Source organism: Hetaerina americana, unplaced genomic scaffold (genome assembly GCF_022747635.1).
Source record: "Hetaerina americana unplaced genomic scaffold, ioHetAmer1.1.p SCAF_44, whole genome shotgun sequence".
NCBI classification, from domain to species: Eukaryota; Metazoa; Arthropoda; class Insecta; order Odonata; family Calopterygidae; genus Hetaerina; species Hetaerina americana.
The window spans coordinates 871,050-891,325 of NW_027287030.1; the positions used below are offsets into that span (position 1 = coordinate 871,050).

A 20,276-nucleotide genomic window follows, 5' to 3' on the forward strand; every position below is an offset into this window, starting at 1 on the left:
AATTTATGCAACAGATTTCATCTGTAATTTTAGCCTTCGCCCTATGAGTGATTTCCAACCCATATCCTCTAATATTTTGGATACGCAACTAAGTTTATCATAACAAGGTTTTACAAATCTAGCTCCTCTACGCTGCACTCGATCCAATTCGGCAATTATTCCAACTTCATGAGGATCCCATAATCTACTAACAGCATATTCTAGTTGAGGCCTAATCAGTTAAACATAACAATTCTTTTTAAACTTGTCATCACATTCACTCAGTCATCATGATGGTGGGAATGCGATATGATTTTGCCAGGCATATAATGAACTTTGACTGCAAAAAAACTAACTGATGTACTTGTTCAAAGCCCGGTGTGGAAGTCGAAGTGCTGTTTTCAGACTAATGCAAAATACGGAGAGCATTGAATTACGCAGTGGCAGTTTACCGAAAATATACTACACTTTTCAAAAAATAATCCTAGACATTCGAATTTTGCAGCAGCTGTTTATAATGTACGATGCATCTGCCCTGGGTTTCTCATAAATCATAATATACGGCGGAAAATGATATAATGGCCAGAGAAGGAATGCGACACTTTAGTTGTCTTTCCTCATCGAATTGAACGAATTGAAATATTAATTCTGAGTGAAGCACGTGCTGACATCTGTGAGCGAATAAATAATTTTATTAAAATCTCTATTTTTTGCGCTATATTATCTCAAAAATTCCTAAAAAAGTGTATCAACCTAACTTATGTTATATACTACGTGAATTTTTACCCTATTTATGCAAAATATTAGAACAAGTGGGAGTTTGGCTATTTGGGCAGCAGAAGCATTATTGACTGAAGGAGCAAGAGGAATATACAGGGTCGCACCCATAAGTGGTAGGAATGATTTTTTTTACAAGAATTTTATTGGCGATATACTTACATCGACTTAATAATCTTCAAAGTATACTCCTTGAGCTGCTACACACTTAGTATAACGTTGCTCCCATTCCCCGTCCGCCCGCTGGAAATTTTCTTTGGGGATGTCGTTGATGACCCTCGTCGAAGCCTCTTGAACGGCCTTTATCGAGTCAAAACGTCGTCCCTTGAGCTGTCTTTTCATCAGGGGGAAGAAGAAGAGGTCCGGTGGTGCCAGATCGGGAGAATAGGGAAATACACTTCTTCGGAAATGCGCACACGCGTTGCCTGTTGGTCGACACTCAGAATTTTCGGTACCATCTTGGCGCACACCTTGCGCATGGCCAAATCCTGTGAAATAATGCGTTGAACGTTGGATGCAGACAGACCAAACTGGTCTGCAATTTCTTCACTGGTTAACTTAATAACTTCACTTTTGGGTGCAACCCTGTACGTAGTAAGCAGAATAAGGATGGCCGAGAATACTTTCTATCTGATGTAACCACAACTAACGGCATATAGTACTAATATAAACAAAAGAAGTGATAATTTGACACGTACGTATAAAGCCGGCTTTTCTGCGATGCGATGTGAGACATGGACGATAGGGGTGTGGTAGAGGAAAGGACACTGAAGGCGATAGAAATGCGGTGCTTCGGATTAGAGACAAAAATAAAATGAATAGACAGGGGAAAAAATTATGAATTAGATGCTTAAAAATATTGGGTGGAGAGAAAAGATTTTGGAAGGGTACTGACGAGAAAAAGAAGGATACTAATTGGACCAATTCTCAGAAGCGATAGCTTTGTAAAGACTATTATTTAAGGGGATGTATATGGTTTGCATAAAAAGTATCGGGAAATGTTTCGGAAAAATAAATTTATTTCAGATATTGCCACAATGCATTGAAGTTCTTCACAGTACATCCTTTGAGCGTCGACACACTTTTGTCAGCGGCTTTTGTACGACTCGAAGGCTCCCTGGTAGGTGGATTCCGGAAGGTCCTTAGGGGTAAGCGTGCAAGCTTCTTCGACAACACTTAGGATCCCATGGTGGTGTCCTTTGAGGGAAGATTTCTCTTTTTGACCGAAGAAATAGTCTGCTGGTGGCAATTAGGGACTGTTAGGGGGTTGGGGAATCGTCGCGATATCGTTGCAGACAGAGGGTCTTCGCCTGCAGACACTCGACTCTGCTTTTGTTCTTCCGTCAAGATCTTTGGGACAAGTTTAGCGCAGATCTTTCGCATCAGTAATAATGGGGTGCACTGCCATTTTATCAATGCCAATACGATGTGCGACCATGCGGACCCTTACCCGACGGTCTGAATTCAGCAATTCACGCACTTGTTAGGAAAAAAAGTGCTATCGATACTTTGTATGCAAACCCTTTGGAGGGAAAGATAAACAGAGGAAGGCTGAGGATGGACAATGAGAATCAAATAATAGAAAATGCCGATGCAAGGGGAATTTGCGGGGTTGAAGAGATTGACAGGGTAGAAAAGGATATAGATTGGAAAGATGCCAAAAACAAAACCACGAATGGACAACCGATGATGACGATGATAGTACTGGCTATCAATTCTTTCTGCAGTTCCCATTTTTTTAAACGCAATTCCTCTCCTCAACCCTCGCTTATTTCAACCGAAATGCTGCCCACGACTACGGTCCTGTTGGCAGGCATTGATATGGCACTTGCTGGGTGGAAACCACCCAAGACCGTTCATAGTAATCGGCCTTTGCAAGCTATTGCTGCTCACAGAATCCGAAGAACAAGACTTTTCTCGTACTTGAAAGTTTTTCTGGTGTTGGGAGCGTGGAACTGCTTACTGCTGAGAGCAAACTGCTAGCAAAACAAGGAAACCAATAGATTTTTAATTTTAAAAAGTTCCCTATTTGTTAAAGATGCTTTGTTTTTTTAATTAATGGTATTATACTGTTAGAGGTATGGCTTGGATGGACATATAAACTAAAAACCATTGCATTTTTAACTTAGCTTAACAAGACACAACCTAACATCCGTTGCAATGTATAATTAACCGTTCTTAAGTTCCGAATACTTCCTCCATCCCTTCATTCTATCCAACATGCCTATTTTTTCTCTCATACTTGGCATACTTAACATTCTCCCCTCTTTATCAGAGCCTTCGACATTCCATCGCCATTTAAAATTATCTGCATCCACTTTACCTTTGGATTTCTTTTCCTTTGGATTTCTTCCAATTGTCCTCTCTCTCAGCCCCATTCATGCTTAGTAATTCTTTTATTTTCCGTCCTGTCAATTTAATGAGGGCTATTCAATGCAGTGTTCATATTTTTTTGTATTCTTATCACTCATATTGCAAAATTTACATCATATTCTTAGGTCAATGAAAATGTTTCTATGGCACAAATTTAGTTGATTCGACTTCAACATGTCGTCAGCCGTTGCAAATTTTAAACATGTTCATTTTGTCCACTCCTGCTTCTGATGATGAAAACTATGTCCTGGAAGGGATCTCTTCACGTTGAGGAAATGAAAAGAAAGCTAGGTCCGGGCCAAAGGGGGGAACACACACTTCTCGTTTAATTTTGTGAGGCAATCGTTCTGATTTCGCGATACACGCGCTGCGGAGGGCAAAACGTGTCTACAGTGCAATTTTTCCGTCTCCAACGTGATGGTGGCACCCAATCAAAGTTTCAACATCTCTGATTGCAGTACTCATATCGTTGTCCGATAATTGTCTCTGACAATGGTAGCGAAGGTATTGACCGTTGGTACCTAAAAAGGGATTGAATCTCTTCCACCTTTTTCCTGTTACCGGTTAGCTATTGAGAAGAATACGTATGAACACCGTATCCATACTCATGTGCTTGTTAAAAATTTTGAGGGTAGGAATTTTGGGAACTTGGTGTATTTGTTTTTATGGCGCATGGTGTGTTGTTATTAGGTGTGAAAAAGGGTCGACCGGAGAGAAATGCCATTTACAGGGTCGCACCCAAAAGTGGTAGGACTGATTTTTTTACAAGAATTTTATTGACGATATACTTACATCGACTTAATAATCTTCAAAGTATGCTCCTTGAGCTGCTACACACTTACTATAACGTTGCTCCCATTCCCCGTACGCCCGCTGGAAATTTTCTTTGGGGATGACGTTGATGGCCCTCGTCAAAACCTCTTGAACGGCCTTTATCGCGTCAAAACGTCGTCCCTTGAGCTGTCTTTTCATCAGGGGGAAGGATAAGTAGTCCGGTGGTGCCAGATCGGGAGAATAGGGCGGGTGCGGCAACGTGGCAAAGCCGTATTTGGCCGTTGCCTGTTGGTCGACACTCATGCAGACAGACCCAACTGGTCTGCAATTTCTTCACTGGTTAAGCGTCGGTCTGTATTCAGCAGTGTCCTCACTCTGTCCACAATCGTGTCGGTTCTTGCCGTCGACGGCCGTCCGGAGCGATGGTCGTCTTCAACGAGCTCCCTACTCTCTTTAAACAACTTGTGCCACTCAAATACTGTGGAACGGCTTAAGGCAGTGTCCCCATAAGCCTGCTTGATCATATCGAGGGTCTCAGTTGCCGTCTTCCCGAGTTTCGCACAAAACTTCACGGAATAACGTTGCTCTAAATTCAGATTCATTTTGTTTTTCGACTCGGACAAAAAACTTTCTTCACTAAAAACGGTGTCCTCACTCAACGACAGCCCGCAGGCAACTGAGGTTAGTGTCAGTCTGTTGCTAAGAGGCCCCTCCACCTTACCCTGCCAGGCAGACCCGCCTCCAACGCTCCGTTCGCGCCAGAGAAAATCAGTCCTACCACTTTTGGGTGCGACCCTGTAAGTACTGCTCTAGAGGGGATTGTGTCCTGCTAAAGAAAATACATGCTAAATTTCAATGTACATGTTAGATGATTGTTTTCGGACCATGTCGGACACTTATCGTTTTGGTTATCCTTTTCGCTTTGAGCATCGTTAAGCGTTTTTTAATCAGTAGCCTATGGGGTTTAGCAATGTTTTTAACGGTCCCTAGCATGAACACTGCTATGTTCTTAATCCCTTATTAACATGACTCAGAATATTCACAAACCACATCGTGCATATTCCAAAAACTTGTTACTTAGCTCCAGGCACTTTCTATTTCGCATAGTTAGAGCACTATTACACGAATACCATACGCTGCGTATAAATACTAGTCTAGCTTCCAGTAAGTAGCAGTTATTAATAGTGGAGACGAACGACATCTGAGGTCATTAGGGATAGGAGGGGTGATTTGGATAGAGGTAGGATGTTCAGGCAATGGACGGGAAAGAAGGATGGAGGCAAACCGGTCGTCTGCATTTGCCTACTCCTAATGACGAAAGGAGGTTCGCGGTAGTCCATGGGGTAGAGCGTTGGACTGCTGACCGGAGGGGCCCGGGTTCGGAACACAGTTCATCCTTCGGTATTTCGTCATAACATCTTGTTCCTTTAAAGCCCCCAAAATTTTCAGAGTATAAGAGGATGCCTCTATAGCTTAACCGGCTAAAGCACTCGGCCGGAAATCGAGGGATCCGGGTTCAAATCCCGGTCAAGACGAATGAATTTTAGATTTTCTCCGAGGATTCGACGTATTGTGTCTGTAATCCTTAATGGCAATGAAACTACCGCTCCGAGGACAAATGTCGACCTCCCCATGCGTTTTCCACAGGCTATCAACACTACGTACCATTGGTCCGATGGGCATCCGTCCAAGGGTCTCGCATGAATGCCCTCCATTTACGGTTTCCCTGCACAAATTGAAAAGGAGCTTTGCATAGATCGCACTCTCTGCCGGTCGAGGGAGGGGAAGAAGTGGTCGAGTGAGGGCGGGTGGACTCCCCTTCTTGAGAGAGCGGGGTGACAGCGACTAGCGGCGTGACTGGGGATCTGAGGAGGCAATCTGCCAGGATCGGGCGACGGGGAGGGTTCGGGGCTTGTGCTTACTCTTGCACAGGCACGCGAAGGGGCTTGAGCCGGTGGCGGAGGTGAGGGGTCTCAGATGTCTGACCATTTTATTGTCCAATGCTTCGTTCGATGATGCTCCCCGAAGTGTTTAGTTTGTTTTCTTGAGACAATGGTAAGGAAGCCTTGGGAAGGGATGGAGGTAGGGGTGAAAATATACAAATTATTTAATTTGGTCCCTGACCTTAGGGGTCGCTACGCCTATTCCATATGTTCTCCTAAATTCAATTTAAAATACTTGATGTACGTTTCATCGACTGGGATGATTAACAAGTATTGTATCTCCGTGATTAATTTTTGTATCGTGATTACTTAATTTATGCGCTTTGAAAATGAGCCGTTTTGGCCGCTGGAACTCGGAAAAATCATTAAAATGAATTAATGTATGTTAGATAAACTGATAATTAACCAACATAATATCTTTCATTCATATTTATGCATCATTGAATGTTAGACAAACGAAGAATGGGCAGGAATAGAATTGGGATCCCTACCTCCCTTCCTATTTCTGCCACTTCTTCGTTTTCCTAACATCTTTCCCTCTATCACAGTCTTCAGCATCACACTGACAATCAATATGCTTTGCATACATTGTAATTGAATTAATAATAATTGGATAACGATTTTATTAACGGTTTAAGTTTCCTACAAAATCCACATAGTCGCCGTCCAATTCTAAGCACTTTACGTAACGCTGCACCACATTCTTTAATCCCTCGATGTAGAAGTTTGCCTCCTGGGAATTGAAACAGTGGAAATTAACGATTTTGAGTTCCTCGAAGTCTTAAAACCATTGTTCACCTTCCAGAATTATTTAACGACTTAATATTAAAAATGAATCATACCATGAAATAATTAAGATTCTTTCATAAATAAAACTAGTCTTATTGAATTGATGATTCAACATTCTCCTGCACAATGTTAGTAAAGTTTCATTTGGAGTTATATTCACATTTTAGTTAGCAATGACATGGGCAGCATAAAGGATAGCGGAAATATAAAAATACAGGGGGCACCCGGGTTTGAACCGGGGACCTCTCGATCTGCAGTCGAATGCTCTACCACTGAGCTATACCCCCATGCTACTTTAGTTGTAGTTCTAGATTGATTCAAAACAGTATCGTGTTCAATAATGAATGAATCATACCATGAAGTAATTAAGATTCTTTCATAAATAAAACTAGTCTTATTGAATCGATGCTACAACATTCTTCTGCAAAATGTCAGCAAAGTTTCATTTGGAGTTATATTCACATTTTAGTTAGCAATGACATGGGCAGCATAAAGGATAGCGGAAATATAAAAATACAGGGGGCACCCGGGTTTGAACCGGGGACCTCTCGATCTGCAGTCGAATGCTCTACCACTGAGCTATACCCCCATGCTGTTTAAGATGAATTTCCGGACCGGACCGAATTTAATAACCAATGAATTTATCATGAAAAAGAATTCAGGAGCATAAATTAATAGTATTGACGTGAATTATCTGTCATACTTAGACACTGCGTCCAGCCCACTCCTTTTGAGCAATTATGAACTTTGTTTAATTTATAATTAAAAAAATCGTAATTCCTTAAAATGGAAAGCTTAACAAAATAGAAAACAAGGCCACGATCCGCAATAATTTTTCAATAAATGATTATGTTTAATTGCACTACAGCCATTACAGTGAGCTCTCGAAAGAAATATTGAATTGTGGAAACTTCTCTACAATAACTATTCTGCTCAAGTTCCCAATTAAAGAATGGGACCTAATAACGCTGGAGACTGATTCCTTTCCATCTCATACACAATTAATTTTTAATTGAAAAACAAACAAGTTGAGTATAATTTTCCTTTGGTGACGTCCTCCTTGACAAGAGGGGTAGTTGAAGCTTGACGTCGTCAGTAACAAGAAATTTAATTGAAGCTCTACGTCCTCGGTAACAAGAAAGTTAGTTGAAGCTCTACATCCTCAGTAATGAGAAAATAAGGTTAAGCTTGCGTCCTCAGTAAAAAGAAAATTATTTGAAGCTCTATGTCCTCAGAAACAGGAAATTTAGCTGAAGCTCTACCTTATCAGTAACAAGAAATTGAATTGAAGCTTTCAAACAAAAAGTTTACTATAATTTTCCCTTGGTGACGTCCTCCTTTACAAGAAAGTTAGTTGAAGCTCTACATCTTCAGTAATAAAAAATTTAATTAAAGCTCTACGTCCTCGGTAACAAGAATGTTAGTTGAAGCCCTAAGGCCTCAGTAACAAGAAACTTAGTTAGTTGAAGCTTACGTCCCCAGTAGCATGAAACTTAGTTAAAGCTTATGTCCTCTGTAATAAAAAAGTTAGTTGATCCTCTTCGTCCTCAGTAACAAGAAACTTAGTTCAATCTCTAACTCCTCAATGACAGGAAAGTGAGTTTTGAAGGGCAGGGCCATATTTATTAATCAGAATATTAAGTGGATTTGTAAAATTTTTATGAGTGGTTTTTGACTTGAGTGATTCACTAGTGATTGATTGCTGCCTATTCCATCTCTTTCTCCACAAACAACATCATGTAAATACGCAATAGCATAGTCAGGTTATTATAGAGCAAGACAATTAAGTGCACATTTCCTCTGTCGAATCCGAGACCAGGCAGTTTCCACCGTCGCATCTAGCCTCATCGATCAAGCCTGCCTTTGATCATTCTTACTAATGCTCATAGTTTTTTATGCAAGCAAGGGAGAAAAATTTTCCACGGAGCCAAATTACCTTATTAAACTTGTTAGTTTTTTTTGTGCTATATTGAGTGATTAAATAACCGATTTCTTCTAGTTCTACCGTCCATTCTGGTCATACAATCACTCTTCTCAACAGAATAACACTATATCTTATGGAAATTATAAAATATTAATGATATCATGAGGTCAGCATCCATTTAGTTTCAATGAATTTATGATTAGCAACCCCATTGATCTTTCACAGGAACAAAACTAAGTTCTAGGCAAGTTTTTAGGAGTTGCACTATGATAATAATCAGAAGAAAAAAGTGATTATTTAATAAAGGTTTAATTATGTACAGTTTATTGGCTTCATTACTAAATAAATTGCAGATGCAGTGGAAAAAATAACGAACGAACTGAAGGATTTGTTAGCTTATCATTTCACGATACAATTTTCTCAATTTTTGTATGTGTTATTTCCTTAATGAGAGTTTTCTGCCTGATTTAAGCATTAAAAGTACATCATACGAGTACTCGTACTTTCTTTTCACTTGAAATTTTGCTTCATGATGGAATCATAATCCGAGATCAATTTAGGCCCCGCATTTTCAAAATTGTCGTACTTTAACCTGCTGAAAGAAACCGTTCGCAATCAAATCTAATGATTTAGGGAGTGAAAGCGTGTATAATAGCGAGATTTTGTAAAAAATAAGTGCGATATCATTTTTATTTCGGTACGTTTCCGATAAACTCCGCGCTTGTCTGCCTAAAATGGGCTTGATTATGCCTTTACAATGGAATGTTCGACACGAAGCTGTGAAGCGTGGAAGGAAAGGTTATCAGGAGTTAATGCTCAGTTTTCTTAAGTCTGAATTTCACTTTCACCAATGGTTACTTCACAGCGCCATCCTGAGACTGGTAAGAAAAAAATCTAAAAAAAGTTCAAAACGCTATTTGAAAGATGTCATTAGTAATTTTATCGGTAAGCAATAAAATATTTGGAGGTGTCTACTATATTTTAGGGTTTCTACATTTTTTACTTAAGCTTAACCCCCTAAACTATTTACTAAAGTTGAAATGCTAACCGATTACATTCCTTTTGAAAATTGCTCCGTCGTTGTATACGTTCTACTGTTACCTCGTCTCGACATTTGGTATTCTCTAGCTCCTATCTTGCCCGGGAAACGAACCCGGGACCCGGTAATCATATTACCCATGCACTGGTTTGAACTTAAAAATCATGAATATTTTACAATAAAACATCATAAACTAAGACTATTAACTATTTTTATAAATCCACTAAGACTATTAACTATTTTTATAAATCCCCTAGTCAACTCTTTTGGAAATCTCGTAATGAAAACAATAACTTGGAGTGAGAATCAACCCTAAGAAAAAGCCTCCGGTCATAATCACCCTCAAAAAATTTCTCGCGTGGTACTGATGTCATCTGAATTCCTTGCTCATATTCTCAGGAGTTTGTGCCGAGAAATATCCGAGCGGTAGGATTGCTTTCTTTGCTAAATAGGCACCACGAGCAGTTTCTGAAATGTAGACGACTTGCCATGGCAATGTGATGTTAAACATGGAGTAAAGCGTACGAGTCGTCCTCAAGTCATGAGGGGAGACCGGCGTTGAGGGTGGCCGGAGGAAAGCGAGGAAGATAGTGATGAGATATCTGACGCAGGATTATAACAGTGATATAGGGTGAGAAGAATCACTTTGAGGAAATATTATCAAGGATTGGAAAACCCAGGAAGGAGGTCGTGTAATTTTCCTGTGACACAAATTGTTTCCCATCCCTCTGCTTCCCCTCTTCTGAGATCATGTTTCTTTCTCTGCATTCCAAGGGTTGCGTATGCATACATGTCTTACCTTCTCAGAGAACTACGCACGCTTGTGGAATACGCGGAGACCATGAACATCTCTCGTAGCGAACGTCAGTTGACAAATTTACAACTCCAATGGAGATTTTCTTTTGCGCCGCCCTATATCCTCAAAACTCTAAGCACCATTACAGCTAGGCGAGAATGTAGGGAATTAGCAATCACTGTTTGGAAATTATATATCTACCGTGGAGAATACTTTGCAGAATATGTCATGAAATAATTTTTCATTTGCACAAATTTGTGTAGAAATTATTGGCAGTTGATCGAAAAGTATGCATAATCGCTCAAGGCAAGGGACAGAGACCGCCTCCGTAATGCTGGCGATCAGTGCGCAACTCAGTGAAATGTGGACTTCAGTATCACATGGTAATTTTGGATCAAGGTTTTCCAATATAATGCTGAATTGGATAAATGAAAAACTCCAATAGCCGTAAGCAGTTTACCTTTCAAAACAAAGTACAAATGAGATAAGTTGGCTAACGCCACAAGTCAAAGGATGGGGTTAAAGGATAAATAAGGAAAGGGATGAGGAAGATGAATGCGAATACCTGTATTCCGCCCTCAAAGTAGCCCTCTTCAGCGTACTGAAGGTGAATCGTCACGTCAACACAAGTTGATATGAGCTCACGTCAACTTTTGTTGTGCTGAATTGCTGAATCGACTTCCTTTTATCATTTACAGAAGAAGATTTTTCCCTTAAGGTGAGTGGAAGCAAAAGGAATAATTGCTATTTAATCAATAAATTCCTTGACCTGGTGACAGGGATGAGTAAAGGAAATCATTGTTTGAGGCATTTTCAAAAAGTAATTCCCCATTTCCTTTATTTAAATATTGGCTGTACAGAAAAAGTTATGCGCATGCAGCGTCTATCTATCTATTGTTTTTTTAGCCACTGAAGGTATTGTTTTGATTCAGTAGTAATTGTTTGTTTAACTGTCGGTGAATGCGGATAATAATTTTTGGTTGCGAAGTTTATGCTGATTCGATTTTTGTGTGCAGAAGGATCAACCATTTGCTTCACCCAAATTCATTATGATTTGTCCCTAGTTTATGGACCCACAGTAATAAGTGAAGTAAAGGCTGGAAAAATGTGTCGAGACTTGACCGCACAGTTGTGCATGAAGAAGGGAGTTGCAGAGCCAGTATTCAGACCGATGAAATCGTGTTCAACAAGTGGACCAAGTATTGCGATCTGATTAACGATTGACGATTATTGCTCTGGGTGGTTGATGTCCTCTTGCTGGACGCACCACTATTTGCACGATTGCCTCGAAAAAACTCGGATATCGCAAATTGTGTGCAAGGTGGCAACCAAAAATGCCCTTCCGAATATTTCCTCTTGTTGCACTTGAAATAGTGCTTAGCGGTGGACAACGGTTTGAAGACGACGAAGAACTCAAGGACCGCCGTTGTCAACTGGCTCCATTCTCAGGTATCCATCCCTTCCGGTATTCCCATGTTCCAATCCCTTTCTATGGCGAGGGATTAAAGAAGCTAACGCAGCGTTGCGAAAAGTTCTTAGAAGGGAACGGGGATTATGAAGAAAAGAGAAGTAGGTTTGTGGGAAAGTAAAACCGTCAATAAAAAACCTTTCTAACGAATGTATTTTTTCACGACCAAACGACCCTTACCTTACGAATTACGTTGTAGATTGATTATTGCATTAATTTCTCGTATTATTTTCCTTTTCTTTTCTTTAACTATCTTCTCTGATTCGTTATCTGTTGCATTGTACTCTCCTGCTAATTTTTTTGATTGCCTTCCGTAGGTTCTTCCTCTTCCATCGGCGACGGTGTCGTCTCTCTCCACAGTTGTCCATCGATGGCGGAAGTGAAACCTGCTCTGGTGAGTTTATCCTGATGAGTTTTTGTACTCCATTTGAATTCGTGTTTCACTCTCACAGTCATCATTGCCATATGCATATTGTTCTAGTTAGCTTTCCTTTGCATGCTCCCCTTTCATATATTTGAACAGGTCATTGAGTTGCTCTGTGTAGGTGAAACGTGTATGGAGAAATAATTACTTTATTAGTCGAGAAGTGGAACAATTTTATTTACTATTACGAATTTCTCGATGCACGAAGTGCCTAAAAATATTTTTTCTGTACTGTGCTAGTACTGTTGGTTCAAACATGTCATTTAAATACGCATTCATGTCAAAGTGAATTAAAGGAAAAATACACGTCCTTTTTCCTTATCTAATCCAACTTCTCTTTTCCGGTCAAATCTCCCATAATTCAAGGTTTTTCCATGATTTATTTTTCTCAGTTTCCCCGTTCCTTGTTTTTCTCCCGGTCGTCAAGGGTTCTGGACTGGGATTTGTCCACCATTCAAACCGTGGACGTAACCCCCGCACGCGCATGCGCCTGTCTAATATCCACCGTCGGCAAACCTTAGATATAGGAGATGAAACGAAACTGAAAGAGTTGGGAGAGAAGGAAAAGAAAGAATGAGCAATAATTCTAACAGAACGAAAATAATGAAGGGGAACATAAATGGGGAATACGAAGGTTAAACGGGTTAAGGGATCCATAAAATAGGAGTCGCGTGATGGGATTGGGAGAGGACGTTGGGAGAAAAGGACAAATGAGAATGGGAAGAGATGAGGAGAGGGAGAACGAAGGATTTAAAGGAGTGAATGGGGTGGGAAGGGTGTAGCGAAACGGTCTCTCACACGTGAGCGAGGGATGAAGAGGAAGGGAGATGTATCCAATTCTCGCTCCGAGGCGTACACTCAACTCCAACAGCGATTGGGTCAGAAAAGAGTTGAGTGGGAGAAAGAATCCTCTTTCACGCCTCATTCGAGAGACCAGTAGGGGGGCCGCATCGTCTCCCCCCCTCTACCCACTAACCCCCCTCCCCCCCGGCAATTGCCGCATCACCTTCCGCCTCCCCCCCCTCCGCCTGGCATCTCCAAAAAACTCTCTTGTGGGACGATCACCACAGAACAAAACAAACTGCACACGATGAACCGCGACGGGAAATACACTGGTAAGTATATTCGACAAACGCAAAAGGTGAAATGGGCAGGAAGGAAAACAAGCGAGGAAGTGCTGGCCATAGTGGGGTAGGAGATATGATTGTTGGGAGAAATCCAATGGAGGCAGGAGAAAGATCGATTCAGGGCATTTTGATTTGCAAATGGATGTTCAAGACTCTGACTGAGGTGATAATGCTACCCAAACGATGAAGGGGAAGGAAAGGGATAGGCATGTTGGATGGGATGAAGGGAGGAAGGAAGTATTCGGAGATGAAGGGCCTACTGTGGTGTCCGTTGTCAGGTTTCGTTTTGTTAGGAGATGCTAGTAAATTTATTGTTGTACAATTCTTTAGGCTTTGTCCATCCTAAACCTGCCTGAACCGCTGGAATACCATTAACAGTAATAATTGAGCAAACATTTATCATTATATTAATAGCATAACTCAATGTAAAAAATTCAATTTTATATTAATGTATTGGTGCAACGTAAATTGTATATACATGTATGTAATACAGGTAAGTGGGTTGTTCATAAGTCCTTGGGTAAAAATAGAGAAACAAATTTAGGGTATTTTTTTATTTTTCAACATGATGAATAAGAAATACTTGGTTTTTCCACACAAACCTTGTGTGGTTTGTGTGGAAAAACCAAGTATTTCTTATTCATTATGAATCGTTTCCACAAAGTGACGGCGGATACTATACAATTTTTCAACATAATCTTTTTTTTTAGCTAAAGACAGTTTTCCCAATGTTTCTGCAACTTCTTTTTAAAGTCGTCTAAAAAGTAGGATTTCAAAAGGTCTTAAAAATAGACATTTGTGTTGGCGGCGACCTACTTGTTCGACCTGAATCGTTTCCCGCCGAGACTTTTGTTCAAGTTGGAAATAAAAAAAAAGTCACTGGTGGCCGAATTTGATAAATGCTAAAGTTGAGCCAAGTAAGTCGAATGCGAATTAAATAATTTTCGCCATCAAAACTGTGCAGCCGTTTATTTTATTATGGTACATACACAAGCACCCGTATATTTTCTTGATGGAAGAGAATATTTTTCTTGGCCAACTGAGGGCGTTTTTTCTTCATTCCTTTGCTCAAACGGGGTAATAATGACGCATAATACTCGTCATTTATGTTTTGTTCTTTTTGTTAGTAATCGTTGTAAATTATTCCGTGAAAATTTCAAAAAACCGTGTCCATCACTAGTCGGCCGATTTCACCGTCTTCGCCTTCTTCCGATCATATTTAGAAACCCACAGTTTCGACTGTTCCTTTGCCTCAGGAAGTGTAGTATGCATCGTATCCGTCCAAAGTTATCTTTCGTCGCTGAAAGTCGTCGGAATTGTCACGGAAAAGCACCAAGCCAGTCTCCGAATCGACCACACGGTTGCGTTTATTCTCCACTGAGAGCACCCGTGACATTGACTAGGGGCTTAGTATCACGGTAGCCATTGTAAGTTGAAATACAAAATCGCGAGGTTATCGCGAGGATTAAATATGCGAAGCAATATGAAATGTGTTCCATATTTTCCTCATAGTGCGGACTTAGCCCGATGAGACTTTTTTCCCCTTCTTCAATTTGAAGAAACCCCTATCTTGGACAGAGTTTTCATCAGAGGCGAAGGTAGGCGAGCTGAACATGTTAAAAACTTTCAACGGCTGACGCATTACTAGAGTGAAATCAATTATATTTGTGCCATATACACATTTTAATTAAGCTAATGCTTAAATGTAACATTAACGTCTTGCACTATGAATCATGCTAAAACAAAAAAAATAATATGAACTTTCTCTATTCAACATTTCTTGTAGATACATACCTTCTCACACACGAAGGTAGCAGGGAATTCCAGATGGTGACAAAACCCTTGTAGCTCCGGTTTTTTATCACTGTCATTATTATTCTATCCCAAATCCCGTTATGATCGATTGTTGCCCAACAGCGTTCCATGATTAGGACGCGAAAGAAATGGGATGGAATGACTCCCCCTAGGCTCACCACGGTATCGAAATGATCTCCGTAGACTGCCGCGATTGGTGCTTTTTTTGTAAATTTAAGAACCCCATGTCCATGAATTATTGTTTTCGAACACAATGACGCTATGCGCATGGAAGGGCGGAATGAGACGCTACTAGTTGAAATATAAAGAGAGTCACAACAATCAATTGATGACCTAAGCTGGCAATATCTTTAAAACTGTGTTCGATTGTTTCTGGCTCAACTTTGTCGAAGTTCATGTTCATAAAATGAAGAACACAATGTATTTTTCCATTGTTCTTTATATTGGTACTACTAGTTTCAACGCTTAGGCGTCATCATCAGATACCATAGGTCTCACTAGTCTCAGAGTTCTGGCAACCAAAGCTGGCAACCACTGGTCCTCTGTCACCATGAAGAAGATGGACTTCGCCAATTATTAATAACTTAACCAAACGGATAATTGCCACATAATCTAAAATGATAAAAGATAACCATAGGTACCTGATGATGACGCCTAAGCGTTGAAACTAGAAGTACCAAAATAAAGAACAGTGAAAAGTGCATTGTGTTCTTCATTTAATCTTCAGCATTGGTCGTCCGCACTACGTTATCTCCGGGAGAAAAACTGAGGTCCACTACGAATCCACCACGACACTGACCCAATCTCATAGCAACCGGGTGTAGATTGAGGAGCATTTTACCCGTGAAACGAAGAATTGAGGAAGAAATATATTTAAAAATAATGTACCTAAGCTATTGTTGAAGCGTGATCTCACTATTAAGAAAATAGTCATTCAAAGCCCTCTACCTATTTAATATTAGGTTTTGGACTGTCCCTATTTACTTCTAAATATTGCTAGACTTCCTCTTTTTTTGCCCAACATTATTTCTTTCTTCATTTCTTCTTGATTTCTGTCTGCCTCCGTGCTGTCTAAAAAGCCTCTTCCCTGCTCCATCCCATTCTCCACTAACCCAGCATTCTCACTTCTATCAACAGCGTTTTTCTTATTTTCTAGTTATTATTGTCTTAAATAGCGTATTTCCTCCGTTCTCCTGCGCATCATATAATGGCCTCCAATCTAACTTTATCATCTTGCCTCAAAGATTAGGTCTCACATCCGCAAATTATAAATCGACTTGATTTATAAATGCATATAAGTCAAAGTGACATATTTGTTGCTCCATTCTTGCACATTTTTTACTTTTACGATCCCTGCACCCAAGTTTTCCAGCCGAGATGTAAGAATGAAGAAAACACGCGCTGTTCCAGAACTTAGGCATTGTTAGAATCACTATTTCTACGTTTTGCCTTACTGATACATATTATATATATATATATATATATATATATATATATATATATATATATATATATATTATATATATATATATATATATATATATATATATATATATATTCATTCATTCACATGGCTATAGATATGAGGAAAAAGGATAAGAACACCCATAAAAGACAAACACAGGAAATGTGGGGAAGGCGGAATCAAGCAGATCATAAGCGTAAAAATACTTCCTTGGCCGGAAACCACGGATCTTTCGACTTGCCGGGCTGATGCCCTCATAGGTCGAAGGGTAGGAGGTAGACGAAGGTAGCACGGGGAGGTCATCTGTCACCTTACTCAAAAATGACACCCCAAACTAAAGTTAACCCTTTTTCAATGCCACAAATTTCCTTCCTTCATTCCGCCCCATATCCCTATCTCATTAACGCCCCTTCCTCGTTTGCTTAACATTCTCCCCTCAATCACAGTCTTCAACATCCCATTACCGATCAGTATGCTTTTCATCCTTATTTCCTGTCTTCTTAGGATTTCTCAAAGTAATCCTCTCTCCTACCCCTCCTTACCTAGTACTTCCTCGTTTGTTTTTCTTTCTATCCTCTTGACCTTCTCCATCCTTATGTGATGGAGAAGGAATTTTATTTTCTACTGCATTTCCTAATTTTGGTTTTATTGTTTCTGCTCATTGTAATGTATTTGTTGGCAGATCCTCCGTGTATTTTTTAAGTACAAATGACATATGGCTCTTTGCCAACCGTACGCACAATGGTTTGACACACTTTAAGTTTGCGGCGGACAAACGTGAACCGTATTTTAACCATAGGTTTGGTAAAAATATTCCCGTCGGGTGCACCCACCTACAGTAATCATTCTCGAAATAATTGGCGTCGAATTCCGCTAGAGAAGTAGCAAAAAAATCTCGTAGAAGTCATTACGCGAAATGGTTCTTATTCGCACAGGAAATGGCATTTTTAAATGTTCGCTCTGAAATTGCATTGTATGCAAATTCGTAATGATTGCGGTAGCAAGGCGTTAACGCCTCTGGTGTGCACTCTTTCCCGACCGTTTCAAGGTAGTATGAACACGTGCATTTTGTAATATTCCGAAAAGCAAACACGGAAGTCTTGAAAATCACATGAATTAATTTACCCTCCGTCGTTCACCATGGTGCCGTTGAATGTCAGGATGGACCTTGTGCAAATTATAACAAGCATGAAAATACTCAAAATATTACTTCCATTTGAATAATACTTTTTTATAATGTAACCTAATTATTATTAGCAGACGTCTACCGGGTTAGGGTGGGTATTTGTTGGAACCCGGCACTACATAATACTGTACTTATATGCCTTGCTAGAAGAGGTTATTACTGTTAAAATCTACCATTCTGCAGCTGCACATTCGTTAGCGCTGATTGCTTTCGACTTGCAAAATGCGTATCCTTCTCCTATATCTACCTCACTTTCACTAGCATTCTTCCCTCCATATCACAATCTTCAGAATTCTATTTCTTCTCTTCAGTATTTTATGCATTCACTTTGATTACAACAATGAATTAAAAGCAATGCGAAGGCGGGTTTTGTGTGTGGGGAGATCTCACCACGTGCTCAGGCCTACGAGTTTTAATATCGGGGTAGTGATGGGGAGTATTTCCTATCCTTGTGCCGGCCGTGGTTCCCTCCTCCCCACCAAAGAAGCTAGAAGTGTCCAAAGATAACTACCGAATCGGAGGCTTTAGCCATTTGGTCAGTGGCCGAGCACTCTACCAACAAGATAACGCGCCACTCTCGGGGTCTTTTTGGTCAATAATGAGAAACTAGTTCCTAAAGAGATGTCACTCCAGTTGGATAATCAAATGAGAACCTTAAACATTATTACTATAGTAAATAGTGTCCTAATGTCTTGATTGAAGCGAGTTCTCATCTTCACACACGGATAAACCTTTGGTGCTGTGATTATAAATTCCTGAAAATTAACGTGTATTGTGTATTACTCAATCGTGATGAACAATCCTTAGTAAATGAGTAGGATAATACTAATATGATCGGAAATAAAAAAAAATAATTTTGTGAATTAACGACCGTAATTCTTTTGTCTCGCCGTATATTCGAAAGAATATCGTTAATGATTTGCAAAGACGTTTGAAGGAATCATTATTGAGAATCAAAACACTGCCTTTTATGATGCCATATTTAAAATTAATGAAGACTGTCAATGTATTTAAAAGGATTGAAATTGTAAAAAATACCAGGGGGCACTCGGTTTGAACCAAGGACCTCTCGATCTGCAGTCGAATGCTCTACCACTGAGCTATACCCCCGAACTGACAATATCCAATATCTCAAGGCAATACAAATAAAAATGGAAACTCATCACGAGAAGGTGCATAAAACATTCACTTGAAAACCGCCAATGACTATCGACAAAAAAGTCATATGTACTTTGAGGTACATCGTTACGCATAAGAAAGCCGTGACGCAAGTGCAGTCCAAGAACGAATCCAAAAATTAAATGTGGACAACAGTCATTGCAAAAACGCAAACTATAGAAGGGTGATGCGAAAACGGCATAGTGTAAAAGATTATGACAATCAAACTCTGTGTGTATTATTTTTATGGACTAAAATTATTTGAATCGAAAACTTATTTCCACGCCAATGCAAGTGATAGATTTTTTTATTTTGCATCTTTTTGTGCAATCGAAATGCAAAATACTTATCCATATTTCGACAAGAGTTTTACCGTAAAGCGCTCGCTAAAAATCTTCCTCTGAACAAATCGTTAATGCTTATTTTTTCTTAAAGTTCAGAAGCATCTGTTCAAATTCCATGATTAGGAACTGTCTACACTCAAGGTTCAACTACCAATTTGCTAAAAGAAGCAAGAATTACATGCGGTGAAATTAATAATCATCTCGAAGGAGCGTGCATATTCTATTGATTCTGCTCAGAATATGTTTAAAATCTGGATGCAAGTTTATTCCAAGTGGATGAAATAGAGTATCTCATATTTTAGTCGTTCCACTGAAAAAGGAAAGAAAAATACCTAACTTTGGTTGCATCAACTTGATGTAATATTAACGATGGTTCCCTGGTGGTACTTTTATCGATAGTAATTGCTTTAAAAGTTATGAACAAATTCCAAACAAAATTTTAATTTGTCGACGCCTAATGTTTTAAGCATTATCTTTCAAACATGTTAAAGACATTTTACGGTGTATATCACTCATTATTTTCTTTCCTCTTATAGCATAAGAAAAACCGTGATTTTTAATAAAAACAAATACAACCGAAATAAGTAGGTCGTGAAATTTCCATCAATTGCTATACATATGCTCTTTTTACACGATACGTATTTTAGTTCCTTAATTCAAGAAATGTTAGATGCGAACTTGGCGCTAAGTGTTGCATAAACCGCGAACACGATATGACTCTCCTTTCGATTTTTGCGCATGCGCTTTTGTTTTGGGTATTAGTCAACGCTAGTATTGATTAAAAAATCTAGTTATTTCAGACGCGACAATCGGAGAGGTCTAATGAATTGCTCACCTGTAATTGGTTGTTGAATTCAGCAATGACATATCAAATAAGTATCTGACTGACTTCTGT

General features: G+C 39.6%; 3 non-coding genes across 3 annotated transcripts; all 3 read right to left on the reverse strand.

The window, feature by feature from the left end:
- Window positions 1-6,850: 6,850 nt before the first annotated feature.
- TRNAC-GCA (transfer RNA cysteine (anticodon GCA)) lies at window positions 6,851-6,922 on the reverse strand. Its single transcript has one exon. It is a non-coding gene; the product is annotated as a tRNA-Cys (tRNA).
- A 230-nt stretch (window positions 6,923-7,152) lies between these two features.
- On the reverse strand, window positions 7,153-7,224 carry TRNAC-GCA (transfer RNA cysteine (anticodon GCA)). The gene has a single exon. It is a non-coding gene; the product is annotated as a tRNA-Cys (tRNA).
- Window positions 7,225-18,918: 11,694 nt separating this feature from the next.
- On the reverse strand, window positions 18,919-18,989 carry TRNAC-GCA (transfer RNA cysteine (anticodon GCA)). Its single transcript has one exon. It is a non-coding gene; the product is annotated as a tRNA-Cys (tRNA).
- Between the last annotated feature and the right edge of the window lie 1,287 nt (window positions 18,990-20,276).